Source organism: Coturnix japonica, chromosome Z (genome assembly GCF_054131305.1).
Source record: "Coturnix japonica strain WE chromosome Z, WE-NBRP24, whole genome shotgun sequence".
NCBI classification, from domain to species: Eukaryota; Metazoa; Chordata; class Aves; order Galliformes; family Phasianidae; genus Coturnix; species Coturnix japonica.
This window is the reverse complement of record NC_140702.1, coordinates 42612779-42630217: the sequence shown is the minus strand read 5'-3', so window position 1 is coordinate 42630217 and position 17439 is coordinate 42612779. Positions and strand designations below refer to the sequence as shown.

At 35.4% G+C, this 17439-nt stretch overlaps 1 protein-coding gene across 18 annotated transcripts in view; it reads left to right on the top strand.

Moving 5' to 3' along the window:
- CNTLN (centlein) overlaps positions 1–17439 on the top strand; it is a 177211-nt gene that overhangs the window by 127173 nt on the left and 32599 nt on the right. The gene's annotated exons all lie outside the window — the stretch shown is intronic.

Below are 17439 nucleotides of genomic sequence, written 5' to 3'. Positions count from 1 at the left end.
AAGAAATACTGTAATTTTTACTTTATTGATTTAAAGTGATATGTAGTTTAATTTTCTTCACCTTCATGTAATTTGATCAGCCTTTCCTTGTGAAGTCTTACTGGTAGACAAAAAATTGAACTGCATTTGCAATTTTTTACCCACAGATTTTCCTGAATAACATACCTAGTTTAGTTCAGCCAATAAAATTCCTTGAGATGAGCTTTGTCCTCCATTGGTTAATAACTTCTTCTTTTAAGTAATGCTAAAATGTTAAGATCCCCAGTGCTTATGCCTACAGCTTGCTGCATTTTGTATGTTTTAGGACATCTCTTGTTCTTGACAACTTCTCATAACACTAACATCATGATTTCCACCCATTCGCTGTTGAGCTTTATAGGTAGCATGTATCTAATAAAACACTTACTATCAAAATTATTTTGAATACTTCACAATTGTGTAAGATGTTCATCTTTTTGTGTTCTTAAAAGTATGCTTAGTTCTACTTCGACTCTAGTAAAGTCAATTGCCTATTTTTTTGACTTCAGAAAAAAGAGCACAACAAATCTTCTGTTTTTGTAATAAGATATGAAGTTTTCTCTGTATTTCCAATGAGAAGTCAATGGAAAACCACAATTATTCTCTTGGCTTCCTTACTGAAAGTGTACTAGGTATTCATTATAAGAATATCTTCTCTGAATTCAGTGTGATATGCTCAGGTAGTGAAAGCTGAGTTAGATGCAGTTCTCAAAGCTTCTCTGTTTTACAGGATTATATATGTTTTTTATCCAGTACTACTTAATCATTGTGAATTCTCACCAAAACAGCAGCAACAATAACAAAAAAACACTTATTTGGGAATAATTATTTATTTGTAGAGAGGAGAACTAGGAATTTTACTTACTGATCATTTTATTGGTTTGTTGTTTCCAAAGTATTCTATGAAATTTGAAGATCTCAAAAGTTGGAATACATCCTGTGGTGATTTTATTTAATTTTTTTTTTTTCAGTTCCAGGCTTGAATCAGAATCTCTCTGTGGTGAGAACATAGAATCATAGAGTCTTGTCAGGGACTCTTAGAGGTTATCTAGTCTAACTACTGTGCAATGAACAGGGACACCTGCAGCTAGATCAGCTTACATCCCTGTCCATCCTGAAACTGAGCAGGACGGCCAATCCACCACTAACTAACCAATCCATCTCTCACTAACTTTCTTCCAGTGCCTCACTACCCTTATTGTAAAAAACTTCTTGCATATGTCCAATTTAAATCTCCTTTTTTTTTAGTGTGAGACCATTTCCACTTGTCCTGTCACAACAGACCCTGCTAAAGAGTCTGTCACCTTCTTTCTTATAGCCTAGATACCAAAAGGCTGCTCTCAGGTCTCCCAGAGCCTTATGTTCTCCAGGCTGAACAGCCCCAGCACTCTCAGCCTGTCCTTGTAGGGGAGGTGTTCCATTCACTGAATCATTTTTGTTGCCCTCCTCTGGGCTCACTCTAACAGTTCCATATCTCTCCTGTGCTGAGGACTCCACATCCGCACACAATACTCTGGGTGAGGTCTCACCAATGCAAAGTGGGGGGGCAGGATCACCACCCTTGACCTGATGACTACACTTCTTTTGGTGCTGCCCAGGATGCGGTTGGCTTTCTGGACTGCAAGGACACACTGCTGGCTCACGTCCAGCTTGGCATCCACCAGTACATCGAGATTCTTTTTTTTAGGGCTCTGTTCAATCCTTTTGTTTCCTATTAATTATTGATGGTGGAGGTTGCCATGACCCAGGTGTGAGACCTTGCGCTTAGACTTTCTATCCCTTGTGAGTTTCTTGTGGACACTGTTAATCCTGACTAGGTCTTTCTAAATGGCATCCTGTCCCTTTAAGTGTGTTGACCTCACTCCACAGTATGAGGTCATCCTTTAACTTGCTGAGTGTGTGTTCAGTTCCACTGTTGATGTCACTGATGAAGATATTGAATAGCATTGGTCCCAGTACAGACCCCTGAGAGAAGCCACTTATCAGTGATTTCCATCTGAACTTTGAGCCACTGACCACCATTCTCAGGGTATAATCTCACAACCAATTCCTTGTTCCTCAGTGTTCCATTGCATTTTGAAATTACAGGATGTGAATTACTTTAAAGGATAAGCTGCATTTTTACTTTTTTATTTTTAATGTTGTATGTTTAGTATTCTGATATGCCACACTGTTTTATAGGTGTGACTAAAAGGCAAGTGCCTTGGTTTCTATCAGCCACATACACAATCATGGAAGTCTTGTATATAATTGCCTGTCTAATGAGAGATTTTTGCCTAGTAATTGATTCTTTCTCTCATTTATGGGCTAAGTAAACATTTTCCTGATTGTATTCTTATGAAAAATGTTCAGGGGTCATAAGAATTAGGGGGAATACTTCTGCAGTGCTTTATATTGTGAGTTAAATGACAAGTTGATTATTCTCTGTTCTCCTAATACATCCTCTTTCCTTGCTTCCCTTTCCTTTGTTCCTGATCTAATCAATTAAATAAACTTCTGTTAGTGGGCAGATAGGGAGCATAAGTTTGGTAAAGTGGGGTGCTCAGTATGGTTAGCAAGGGTAAATGTATGTAATATGAATCATGAAGATACACTTTTATTCCTGATATGAAAAGGTGGATTTCCTAATAAGTTGAAGGAGTGTGACCATGGGATTATGAAGATTGCTGTAGGAACTGAAGGTAAATAAAAACCTTACAAGCATAACCACTTCTGTTGTGTGTCCCTTTGCCACAGCAGTTAATTTTCTTTAGTGATCCTAACCATGTTTCATGTAGGATATGGATTGAAGTTAAATACTATCACATGGTACACAGAGTAGACTTAATGTGTGGGTTCATATCTTAAGGTTAAATTGGTGCGTATAGGTAGTACTTAATCATTTTCTCTAGTTCAGAATCTCACATACCATTAAATTAATTTTTCAGCTGATCCCTCACATGAATTATAACTTTTTTTTTTTTTTTCCCTCTGCAATAATGGTTTACACCTTATGCATCCATTCCATCAGGATATACTATGATATTTATGACAGTCTTTTTGCACTCTGTTTTAAAGGTAAATTCTTTCAATCGTTTTTTTTTTTTTTAATTATTATTTTTTTTTAATGCATGGCAATGAAAAAATATCCAAGCAGGTGCAGGAGGGTATCTTCAGACATTGACAGCAGTTCTAAAATTTCAATCATCCACCAGAAGCTGCCAGAAAAGTATATATCGTTATGACTTCACAATATTTTTAATAAGGAAATCATTACATCATAATAAAAAAACCAATACATTGCTCAAGCTGAGCAAGCTGAATGGCTTTCTCCTTAGAACCAACGACTCTGAAGAAAAATGAGAGTCATAGTAGGTAATGAGTTGAGCACAAAATCCCAAAGCTGTTGTGAAAAGCAATAACATGTTTTCTGGTATATACACCTTAAATGTATAGAGACCATATAAAAGGAGAAAAGAGAATACATTTCCTTTGGCTTTGACATGATTTGCTTGTGGAGTACTCTGTCTGACTCTAATATCATAGAATCACAGAACTGTATGGTGGTTTGGGTTGGAAGGAACATTTAAGATCATGTAGTTCCAATGCCCCTCTGTAGGCAGGGACACCTTCCACTAAATCAGGTTACTGAAAGCCCTGGCCTTGAATAGTTCCAGGGAGGAAGCATGCAGAGCTTCTATGGGCAACCTGTTCCAGTGTCTCACTGCCCTTACAGCAAATTTCCTCCTAATATCTGATCTAAACCTATCCTCCTCCAGCATAAAGCCATTTTTCCTTGTCCTGTCACTACATGCCCTTCTAAAAAGTCCCTCCCCCGCTTTCAGGTATTGGAAGGCTGCTGTAAGATCCTCCTGAAGCCTTCTCTTCTCCAGGCTCAAAAGCCCCAACTCTCTCATCCTGTCCTAATATGGGAGGTGCTCCATCCCTCTGATCATCTTTGTGGCCCTCTTCTGGACCTGCTCTAACAGTTCCATGTCCTTCTTGTGCTGGGACCCCCAGAACTGGATTTGATACTCTGGGTGGAGTCTCACAAAAGCAGAGTAGATGGGCAGGAATACCTCACTTGACCTGCTGGTCATGCTTCTGTTAATGCAGCCAAGGATAAAGTTGGCCATCTGGGCTAAAAGTGCACGTTGTCAGCTTATGTTGCATCTTTCATTAACCAAGACCCCACAAATCTGTCTTTCTGGGGATGTTTTCAAGCCATTCTCTGCCCAACCTGTTTGTTGGGTTTGCATGCATACCCAGAATCCAGCTTACAGAAGATCATCTGAAGAAGACTTTGAAAGGATTTGAAAACCTACCATTCCAGAGAGCAATTATAAGTTATCAAAGTAGAGATTAAATTGTAACTCAAAATATCTATGTTTGTAGATTCTTTAATCTAGCAAGGGAATCCTGGGAAAGATTGAAGACACAAGATTGAAAAAAGATAGAATCACATTGAATCTAAGGTTTATGGTTTTTACATAACAGTAATTGACAATTGGAAAACATGTACAACAAAAATTGTCAAAGAACTCACCTTTTTATGAGATCGATTTCGAATCTCTGTGCTATTACATATCCTCCAAAAGTACCATTGCTTCCACTTTATTAAAAAAAATGGTTACTTCTACATGAAATTTGAGGAAATATAATGAATTCAAGAAGTTTATAATGTAAGCATATTGTACAGATTATTATAATCAAGAAATATTGTCCAGTGTAAAATATGTATTTGGTGTCAGAGAACTGCAATGATATTGGACAATCAGTCTAAAGAGGAAGAGCTTGAGTGAAAACAACTGTGTGAGTTTAGCAGTAGGAAACCTATTGGAAAGACAAAAAAGTCAGTCCTGTAACAAGCATGAAAAAAACTGAGACACACACAGAGAGGATATGTTTAATGATGTGAGCCAAGTTCCTGAAAATTATAGAAATTAAGGTATGTTTTTAACTTCATGGAGCACGGCAGAAATTTTGTGATGAAACACAGAATGCGGTTAATAGCAGGGATGTAAATGTGGATTATAAAGAAAAGCCAAAACAATGTTTTATAAGGGTCTAATTGAAACCATGGAGAAATATGTCCTTGTTTCAGCTGCGACAGTTGATTCTCCTCAGTGTCTGATGTGATTATATGTTTTGGCTTTAGGCAAAAACATTATTAATAACACACCAATGGTTTTGTTTTTGCTGAGTAATGCTGATTCAGTAGAGCCAAGGACATTTCAGCTTCTTGTACTGCCCAGCCTGTGAGAGGGCTGGGGAGGACAGCTGACCTAAATGGGCTGAAGGCATATTCCATACCATGTGGTGTCATGCTGAACTATAAATTGGGGGACTGGCTGGATATCAGTCACTGAGTGGTGTTTGCACTGTGCATCACTTGTTCTGTGTGTATACGTATATACTTATATACATACAGACACATACAATTTTCAATATTATTGTATCTCCCTTCCTTTTGTACGTGTGTGTGAGGTTGCGTGTTATACTGATCATGGATTTAGTCTGGTATTTGTACTGTGCATGGATATTAGTTATGGTATTTCTACTCAGTAGTGCCATCATTCTTGCACTTTAGGATCCTTACTTCAGAAATTGTTAAGAAGTATACTTGTGTACTTGGTGTGGTCGAACTGGCGTGATGTTATTGCTTGGTCTTCTGCATATGTTTCCAGTTTTATTTATGGTTAAAAAAATATGTTCAAAAATACAAGTTAGAGATCTATACTGAGTCAGAGTGGTTGTGGGTGGCAAGACAGGTGGGAGGATGTTGGCAGGTATCTGTTATGATTATCACCTCGGAAATGTCTGGAACTCACCCCTGCACAAGCACAGAATTCTAAAAAGCTAACAGATTGTTTTTAAAAATTATTTCCTGATACTGGCAATTCCGAAGAGTTATTGCTTGCTGCACTACAGTGAGTCTGTCCTGCATCTGTGAAGCTCTATTCAAGACTATTCTGCACCCTCAAAAAGGAAGAAAATGCCTCTGGATCTGACCCAACCTCTGAGAGAAGATGAGGAAGTCTGCACCATACCAAAGCCATCACAAGAATGAGAGAAAGAGTCAGAGGTTGTAAATGAGCCAGTGAACACCTGATGCTTGTCCCTAGCTGAGCTGTGAGATACATGGAAAGACTTCAGCCACTGTCCAGGCAAGAACACTATCACTGGCTGCTTTGACTGTGGGATAACAGAGCCAGTAACCTAGGTTAGTGGGCACAGAAGTCAGGCAGTTGGGTTCCATTTCTAGGGAAAGGGGCATTCACAAAGTGATCACAAATAATAAAAATGCTCTCCCCCTCTGGATGTGACTCCTGTCAGCTGTGAAGGAAGGTTATCCTCACAGGGATGGTATTTACATGTCAGCGTGGTAACTGGACCATCAAGGAGAGAGGTATCCAGTATCTGAGGACATTTGCTCTGCTGGAGGTAGTATAACATTGAACTGAACAACGATCAGTTATTCCAAAATCCAGACATCATCAAGTGCAAAGAAGGATATATACAAGTGCTGCACTTACTTAAAGCTGTAAGTTTCACAAGCTGTCTTACTGGCAAGTGAGACCAAGATAATTGTGAGGAAAGCTATATAGTAGGAAACCTACACTTTTCTTATTTCCTCAAGACAGCCTGTATTGAGGCCTGAAACTGCAGTAAATATGTAGTTATTTACTCTACTTTGAGTAGATTCCCTGAAAGAGGTAAGAATTGTCATGTTGCTTTTTTTTTAAAGAGGATACTTTTGGTGAGAAATCTGTCACTTAAATATACCGAGTATTTCTTGTACTACACTATAGTACGTAATAGTATATAATATATAACATATAGTATATAATAGTACACACTATTATATAGAGTTCAAAAGGTGTTTTGCATATTATAGTAAATCCCTAAAAAGGATGTGACTATTGGACAGTCCTGGCTGTTCTTATTCTTCTCTCAAGGAGAAAAAAAATTTTTTTTTTGAAATTTCAAATAGTCTCATTTCCATTATTCAGCAGCTTCTTTGTGATATTTGTACTTACTTTTCATAAAAATGAGTTTAAAACTTCTTTATACAAAAATACAAATACGTATTTTCTAATCTACATATACTCTCTGACTTGTCTTTGCACTGGCAGCTTTTGTAGTAGACATCTCGTGTAGAGTGTTCAGTTTATATATGTCAGATCCTCAAGGGCCATGGCTTTTGCCAGATGAAGCACTTTTGATTTTGAGACTGATGAAACACAGTGCTATTATTGATCTGTGCATGACACAGCCTGTCTCTCTGCTGGCAGAGTGTAGCAACATTTATCCAGGAATTTGTGAAATGTCACTCGGATCATGTTCATAAGGTAAACTGTGCAAAAACAGGGATCCAAGCTGAGAATCCATGAGGAATTGGACGTGACTCTTTTACTCCTTCATCCTACCTTCTAGGTCAGGCAAAGAGATATTTGTTAAAACAATGTCTGTGTTTTATATCAGGTGTTGAAAAAGTGTGATTGACACTACGAACATCCTGTACAATATAGTCATACTGTTGTTCTTAGGTAAGTTAGTAAAAGTGATTTAAATATTTCAAATCTATAATTTCTATTCCATTTGAAAAAGCAAAAAGAAAATGAAAAGAAAAAAAAAAAGCAGGAAATATTTCTTGTACTGTTTCAACTAGAAAACTCTGATACTCTGGTTATATTCTCTTAATAATGTAGCTTTTCTTCCATCAGTTTGCTGTTAGGGATGTAGCAGTGCATGTTTGACGTAAGGGTGTCAGGAAGTAAGAATTATCACAAGGAATGTGACCGTTTCTGACAAAATACTGATATTTGAAGGTTCTGTTCCTTTATAAATAATGATTGAAAAAGGCTGACCACTTCTGTTAGTAGCAAATGCATCTGTCATGGAAAGTAACAAAAATTACAGTAAACAACAATAAAAGCAGGCTTCCATGTGCCTGCTTGTAAAGGCCCAAATGTGACCAACTTTTGGTAAACACTGTTATTAACTTTAGTTTTCTGTTTATAGATTAGTTATTGCAGCATTTATTTGAAATTTATCCACAAAGGAGAAATAAGCATTATATTTGCCACTAATTTTCACTATTAAGCACTAGAATGTTTAGACAATTTTCTAGAACTTTCAATTTTAAAAGAACAGTTGCTAGTAACAAAAGGAAGAAACTAGTGTTGTTGAAGTTAATGGTTTGAGTTTGACTATTTTTTCCAACTAGAGCAATGATTTTCTTTATTTCTTTAAATTAGTTTCTGTCACTTGATTTTTGTAATACTGATACAAGATTTACCTGAAAAACCACCTGTGTATGTCAACTGAAGTGTGCTTATTCTCTACTTTTTAAAAATGATTGATGTTTATACATAAAAATTTATTAAGGGAAAATTGTTGGTTGAAAAGACTTATTTGTATGCATAATGAATGTATCTCTCTCAGAAGGCTGACAAATTTGTGAGTTGCAAATTCATGAGTGGGGGAAGATGCCAAAATTGCAGAGTTTTTGTTCTGCTTTGTTTTTTGTTTGGTTGCTTTAGTTTTGCATGTGGATTTGAGTGAGTGTTTGTGTTGCAGAAGTCCGCAGGCTGCCAAATACAAATATGTTCCTTTTCTGAGGAATATGTAGATGGTATTTCATGGCATGAAGGCCACCTGCTTGTAAAATCCACTTATTAATCATCATAGAAGGATTTCTGTTTCTATTTTGCTACTTAGTTCTTACAAGGTTCTCTGTGAGATACTAATTCTTGCTTGGGGCACGAAACATAAAATGTGTGTTTTGGAAGAAATGAGCAAGAATTCCAAGAAATATTGCAGATGTCACCTGTGAGAAAAACTCAAGGAAAGTAATTAATGAAATTTACAAATGACACCTTCCAGTGCATAAAAGATTATTTTTAAAGGCTGATTGTCTGTTTGTGCTTCTGTCTCTTTTAAGATAAAAGATATTAAAAAGAAATAGATTTGATTTTTCAAGAAGGATTTAGATGTGAGGCTAATGCTCTCATGCTCTTGAGGGTCCTGAAGAACTGCATAAGTTTGCTATGGAATCTTATCAGACAGGCCAAACACTTCAGGAATAGTCTGTTTGCACTACCATGCACTACCACTGTATTTGGCATATTTGTCACATCAGTCTTATTCCTGTAGTACTTTTTTGTCTTCTTGTCAAAGTACCTACAACTGACAAAATATTTTTAAGTGCTAAAGAGTTTGAACAGTGGCAGAGTTGGAACCAGGTGATCTCAAGATCAGTTTCAGCATGATACTATGAATTCTAGGTCATCAAGTCCTTCTGAGCTCCTCCAGGGCTTCACTCATTGTCAGGTCTTCTGCAAAGCACCAGTTTCGTGTGTTTGACTTTCTAGCTGTTGCACGCAGAGTTTTCTTTGTTTAGTTTAATGCTTTGTGGAAAAAGCTCATGATCAGCTCCTCCTCCATTTCACTTCAAAGACATATTCATAGCCAAGAGTGCAAACCAGAAGACCACAGGTTCTCTTTTAACTATACCGAGGAAGATACATGAATCTTTAGGATGTGTCTGATATTTTTTCATCTTTCTGGATATATGGGACTCGTAGCAAGGAGCTAAGACATCTTCAGCAGCAGTAGAAAAGGAAAGTGTCACAGCTAAGATGACTTTTGAAAGAGAACAGAAAAAAGAAAGGGAAAAAAAAAAAAAAAAGGTATTTGAATTATATGCCTGATTGCTTTTCCACAGTATTGTTTCTTTGCGGTTGTTTTTGACCGTAGTTGTTTCAGACATACTGCTCACGGTAAGTATTCTCTGTGTTCTCTATAGAGGTTAGATACTAATACCCCACGTTTAGCCCAAAGGGAAAAGTTTTTGTGCTTTTGAAGCCACATTTTTGTGTTTGAACTGCCTGGACTTCCTATACCTACTGGTAGAGAAGATAGAAGAATATTAGTCCTTACTAATGCTCTGTTCCATCTAATTACAGCAGTGACAGCTGACAGTAATAACATTGGCAATAATGAGGCAGTAACAGACTGTTGAGGTAGCTTGTGTTGTGTTCAGATTTGTTTTATGCTGCTCCAGATAGCTTAGATACCTGATGACAAAAACTTCAGTTTCTCAGTAATGGGGACTGTCATACATTATTGTGAGCCACTGAGTGTCCCATGAGGTTCACAGGGTCAGGCAAAGTGTCTGCTGTTCAATGGCTGGACTGGTCTGCCTGTGCATAGTAATCTGTTCATTCAGAAATTGAAAGGTGGTCCTGTGACGCTTTGTGTGCATCACAACATGATGTGACACAACTTCTGTGCTTTTATTTCAGTCACGGACACAGGTGGATTTTCGTTTAAACCGTGACAGAAGCAACCGTAGCAAAATGAAGCAAATACTAAGAAATGGCAGCCGTAGATCTGCTTCAAGCTGGGACCTTGAATCAAAGGAGTCAGGCACAGTTACAGTATTGTCTTTGAACTATTCATTTGTATGAAAAGAAATAATTGCCCAAAAGAGTCATGGCATTTATCACAATCATGATAAAGGGAAAGTATATTTCATTTTATCTATTATCCTGAAAACATGGCTTCTTCTTATGACGGTCTCTTCAGCTATCTAATATGTCATGTAAGAAATACTTTACCTTAAACTGTAGTTTTAGCAGACGTTCCAATGATAACATAAATTGCAAATTAAAGATAAGACTGTCGGGGTTCATTTAGAAGAAACCAGGGATAAATTACCACTTTAATTTAAATGCAGTGCATTTACAAGTAATTTTTAAAGCAATTCATGATTTTGAATAATACCCCTTGTCCTCATCTTCTCCCCCACAGTGTGGAGAATCAGCTCCCTCACACCAATTAGAAATACCTAGAAAAATGCCTTACTTTTCTTGGGTGGAAAATCAACATACTATACATTAATTTTACCTTTCTTCTTTTTTATTATTTTTTTCTTTTTTTTTTTTCTTTTTTTCTTTTTTTCTTTTTCTTTTCTTTTATTTTAATTTTATTGCATCTCTTCATAGTATATCTGTATTTTTGATCTGTGAGAACACTGAATTTTTCCATTCAATAAATTTGTTAATCGAGTCTACACATAAAATGTTTTGTTTTTACATAATTGCCTGTCTGGAAAAAAAATATATATATATATTTAAAAAGCTTTCGAATACATTTACTAATCTTTTATTGATTGTTGAAGCAGTTATAAATGTCATGTTTAAATAATCGCATAAATTTAAATCCACAGCTATCTTTATAGGTGTTGTTTTTTTTTTCTTGAATACTGCAACACACCTTTGAGAATAGCTCGTTTGTACATGTATTTTAAGTAATTTTTATCTCAAAATATCCATATCACAACCTCAGCCTTCCAGAAATGTTTTCTCTAATTTGACAGAAAACAGTCTTTAACCATTTAAAACCTTCAATATGTATTGATATGGCCAGAGTGTGGGAGATGGAGCAGTTTTCCCTTCAAGCACAGGACCCCCACCCTCTTACATTTCAGATGCAGAAGTATTTCAGTAGAAAATGGTTCACTTTCTAAAACGGATGGAAATGGGGAGATGTTAAATTAATATTTCACCATTCTTTCAACTGTTTTGTTTCTTTCTTGGCTATATTTTCTTTTAAAATAATTCCAGTTTTTAAAGATACAAAGCTGTATGCTTTTGGAAATAAGCACATAAATAAAAAGAAAGTTTAAAAACAGTCTTTAAAATAGCATTTTCATTTTGGTTTCTCTCTATTTTATGTGAGCTATACGGAAAACAGATGGAAGCATTATTAATTTTTTCCCCCAATGAGTTTTAGTGCAGCATATTTGTATGTGTTATCTGAAACATATGAATACTTAGTATTGCTGCTGTTAAATTCGTAATGAGTTGTAGGGATTGTGAAATTCCCTGTCTGGCTCTCATGCAAGTAGTTCATTTGCAGTGCTTGTATTAAGATTATGCAGGGGGAATATGGCAAGCACTATCCCTGACCCTAGATGAAAAATTCAAATTTCTAGCTTTATGAGTTTGCCCCAACTGTCATGTTTGGTGAAAATCAGATAAATACTCTGTAACCCTCCAAAATATCTTGCAGTAAAACCTGATCCTCTCTGTAAAACTTTGCACGGGTTCCATGTCTTATGTTGAAAATTTTCTAGTCACTACAAGGGTGTGGAAGTTTTGGAGCATCATTTATGCATCAAATGGAAATCCTTGGTTGTAAATACCAGTACCTAATTGTTGGAATACCCAAGTCAACTTGTATTTGTTTAGCTAGTAATGATGGGCACGTTGAAACACCTATTTTTCTCCTTCAGCCATAGCATCACTACTTACTCTACAGTTCAAATGCTTTTAAATAGAACAAAAGTGTTCTGAAGTATTTCTTGTTATATTTAGATTTGGAACACGGATCAAAAATTTAATGTGTGATGTTGTATCTATGTGGAAGTAGTTCTAATAAGGTAAACTTAGATTATAGAACATGGTGTACAAAATACTTCACAAATATTTTTTCTATAAGGAACATATATGTATATAAGTTCTGTAATTCTTTATGTAGAAGATGTAAAGACTTTAGGCAAGGTCCTGTGCAATTGTTACATATTCTGTCAGTGTGCATCTTCACATTTCAATATGAATTCCTAAAAAAATTAAGTAGTTGGGATCATAAAATAAATCAGAATGACAGACTTCCATAAGTAGCATTTAATACATAGATAAAAGTTAATATATTGCTTCGAAATTTGGATGGAGAGGAGTACTGCATCTGCTTTAACCTGAAAGCAAGGTGGAGTTCTTAATTGAAATTAGGCATAGGTTACAACAGTATTTACTCACAGAGAGTTTTAAAATAAAACTGATAGAGAATGCAGGCTAAAATTGAGCTGCTTCAGTAAAAATCTTTTAAGTTTGAATTGCTGTTATAATTATACAGGTTATATTTTTCAATAGCATTTTCATTGTATAAAAAGATTGTTACCTACATTTTTCCTAAGTTTTATTTATTTTTTGTAATTTGAGAAATCATTTATTGTTCAGTATGCAGATCTCTACTCAGGACTCTCTGTTGCTTATTGCAATGGATGGTGGTATTACTCTCATCTGTTTATACAAATGTGTTTGTGTGTTTCTCTGGAATAAATGTGTGTGCTTTAGTCTCGATTAGTCATTCACAAAAAGAAAAAAAAAAAAAAAGAAAAAAAAATGAACTGCCCTTGTTTCAATTATTATTTTTTACATTTCATAAAATGCCTTAACCAGACCAAATGTGGTAATATTAAGTTTTTAATGTTATAGGATGATTTTTGTTTAATTTTGGCTTACACCATTTGGATACAAAATACCTGCATTAGAATTACAGGTAAACTATTTGTTTATGAAGTTTTGTACAGTTAATAGCCCTTTATAAACAATGATTACTCTCTGTGATTTGTCAGTACTAGTGCAGGACTGCCAAGAGATTCAGTCTTTGAAAAGGGTTTTCATTTGGTGCTGAAAACACCTATTTTCCCAAGAATAGCTGAGTTTATATTTGGTATATGTGAAATGGCCACTTTCATCAGTCTGTTGAATCCTGCTTGTGTTACAGTGACATTATCAAGAGTACAGCTGTATTTTTTTTTTTCTTTACTAAAATACCCGAGAAGAGAAATATGCCTCTTATCTGCATGCTGATATCTGTATTTCTCTGTTGGGAACTAATTTAAACACTTCATGAGAGATTGACATTTTCAGTGCCTTAAACATTCTTAAATGCTGCTTTGTTCATTGCAAACCATATTTAGTATGACCTCATAATAATGTAGCACACCTCAAGTGTCATGCCTGTCTTTACTATGCACACTGGAGCTATGTTCATCCATACTAGACAATTGCACTTCAAGGAAGGGTTTTTTTTTCTTGATAGGCAATTAGCAGTAATTAGGAAGATTCACCTCAATAAGATGTCAACATGAGATTGTTTAAAGAAGTTGAATGTCAGTGGCTTTAAAAGAGTTTTTTTTCGCTGACACAAAGGTATGACATGTGAAACATGAAATGTTAATTTAACTTTTCTGCTTATTATTCATGCACAATATTATTTTGTCATTCAGATACTACACTGACAGAGTGCAAAGGGTGTTAAAATAGTGCTGCTAGAATAAAAAGAGGATTAATCTACCATTGGCCAATTAGCCAAAGGGTACTTAATGGTCTCTAAAGGCTACTGAAGTCTAACAACTACCTAAAGCACTGGCAAAAAGTCCTCTATATTACCTTCATTTACTTGACATTTTGTGAAACAGAGTCAGATGCTGAAAACTACATTTGGCTGAAATAAAATTAATAACTCAGTGATGTAGCATATTTTACAAAAATTTCAGAAAAATAAGTGGCAAATAACATTTACATTTTAAAACTTTTTCTTGCATTTTTGAATGTTTGTTTCAATTTAGTAATAGAGTATTAAATCAGCAGAGTCTTCTGTTTCATATTTTCTATGCATGTCAGGAATGCTAAATAATCAGCATGCATATGAAGAAAACTTTCGCTAACAATTTGGAGTTATTAGCATTTTCTGTATATCATCACGTTAAGTATGCAGCACTATTGGTTTTCTAGTCTAGAATTTGTATATATATTTTCATACTTTCAGATATCTGCATACCATTTTTATTTATTCTAGCTTTGTTTTTGGAGACTTATCAGGCAGAATTAGGTTTTGATTCAAGAGATGGAAATGGGGTCAAGATTAGTGGGACTGACAATAAATTTCGCCAACAATACCTCGACAATGAGGTATTGTTAAGTACCTCAATACCTTTATATATGTTTTGAAAAGATTTTCCATGGTTTATGTTTGCAACAAGTACTGCTTGTCTTACATATTTTTCATGATTGATCTAAAGCTGTGAGAGGAGCGTTCTTGTTTTAAAAGCAGTGCTGGATTTTAAAATGAAACTTATTATAGGAGCTCTGCAGCATAGCAATTGTATTTTATTGCCTAATGTTGCAAGGTTCTTTTTAGAGAAAAGAAAAAGGAATTCAATGTATTTAAGACTATTAGAGAAATCTCCTTACACATATTGCACTGTTTTTGTGAGCCAGGGCTCTAGGATGCGGAAATTACTTAATGATGTGATCTTAACACATCTAATGATATTTGTACTAATTGTAGTTGGGTCACTAAATGAGTCTTGTAAGATTCTCATTGCTTGATGAGGATTTCAAGAATGCCTGATTTATGTCCTGTTCTGCATTTCTGTTGATCTTGCACAGAAATACATTCTGCTTAATTTACTAATACTGTATTAATCTATGATTTCATTTGCAGCAGTGCCAATGGAGTGGAAGTTGCCACTGGCAGAAATGTTGTCATATATAGTTGCGTATGAGAGTGAGTCTACTGTAGATTGTAGTTGAAGCTCCTCACTGAGTAGTTGTGATACAGGGGAGCAGTAGACTTTTCCAGGAGCTTTCTACATAAATCCACTTGAGTCTTCCTTGTATCTGTGTTTCTTAGAGTGTATGGTTAAATGTGTTGCTTAGTCATTGAGAGTTTTACATTTCCTGCACAGAAACTAAGATTTAATCACTTATCCCTTTGTGCATAGCAGAACAGAGTTTCATAGGTATACCAGTAGCAAGGAGATTAAGATAGATGGGTGTTAATAAAATATTGAATCTATAAACATCTGTTAAGCCAAAACACTCTGGAGGAGGCGCAGCAGACAAAGGCCGCTACATCTTGGAGGAACAGCGGTAGCCTTCCTTTACAAACATCTGGTCTAGCTGGTGTTTGAGATTCTACCTTTCATCCTAGTGACCTCTTCCCTTGGAGCAAATCCTTTTTACTCTGTCACTCAGGATTTGTGTGCGTGGTAGCACACATACACACGAATATCTGATGTGTCTCAAAAAGAACTAATACCTTGCTCTGATTGTGTTACACGCCTGTCTTTGTCTGGTTTTGCAAATTAACTGGGTTTGTCCTGTGCATACTATTTTGACTTTACTCCACTAGGTTTGATTTTCTCATTTAATATTTGTACACATTTACGCATGACATATATTTTCTACTTCCTCACTTAAGTAAATTATACAACCAACACAGCAGTGTCTTCTTTGGCACCTGTCCAGTTATGCCCCATTCTTTTTCAGTTTGTTTGCTGTCATTTTTGGCAGTTTGGTCACCACAATTGTAACATTTTAGACCAAATCCATTTTGCTGGCAGCAGTAGTCGTATATGGCCTCAGAAACTTCTGCAAGTAGCTCTCTATCTTATATCTATCATATATAGGGGAGTCTCTAATTTTAATCAGATATTGATCTAGCTGTGGTAGTTTTGCGGTTGTTGGTTTTTTTTGTTGTTGTTTTTTGTTTTTCTTTTTTTCTTTTTATGAATAATTTATTATAGAAACACTGAATTATGAAATTCTGCATGTAGAAATATTGGCAATACTAGACAAATTAATCTAATTCATATACTATTCTATACTGTGTCTTTCTGGACCCTTGTTTTGCTTTTTAAAGAAGTCTTCGTTTTCTCTTCTTTTAACTTCATATTGTATTAATTGTGAGGGTAATAGATTTTGGAACAACCAATTATTGTATACATAAACTCTATGTCTCTGTCAGGAATTATGGCATACACAGAAAAATTAACCCTTTTACTTAGTACAGTACTTATCTCAAATACGCATCTATACTATTTATTGGCTTTAGTAAACATACTTGGGTATAAAATGCCATCAGAGTTTCAACCTTATAATGCATTTTCTTTTGTTGGAGATCATTTTTAAGCTGATGTAGAATATGCGCAATTTCTGATGTTGTTTATAATGAAAATAAGCATGTCTGTAAATAGTATTTCTTTTATTTGGATATACACGGGATCCTCATAGGGCTGATGTGGAAGAGTGGATATATTAACACAGATAGAAAATGTGTGCGCACACATTCTTGGTCAAGAAAAGAAATTATCCAATTTCTTATCATGCAATTTTTTTCCTCTTTTGAGACACTTCCAATACTATTTAGTATAATTGTTTCCTGTATTAAACTATGGTATTACAGTCTTCTTTAGATTAAAAAGATAGAACTTCTGGAGCAGACAGTCATTAGGCCATCCGTAGCTTTCAGCTGACTACAGATTAGTGAAAGTCAAGTGCTAGCATGAAGATTATTTATTTTCCACTTTTCATAGTATAATATTCATTATCATTTAAATTATTATTATTATTATTTAATTTAAAAGATTGCCTCTAATAAGGAGTGCTTTGAAGTATATTGTTACAAAGATTAAATGTCTTGTCAGTTGTCAATCAAGTGCAACAAGACCGAGAGTTAGTTTGCATGTTATTTATTTGAACTAAATCCCTAACAAGCCTCGTCTGCTAATTGGACTTAGCATTTATGTTGCTAAATGAGAAGCATTTTGGCTGCAGTATAGGGTGGTAAGACCTACCCAGT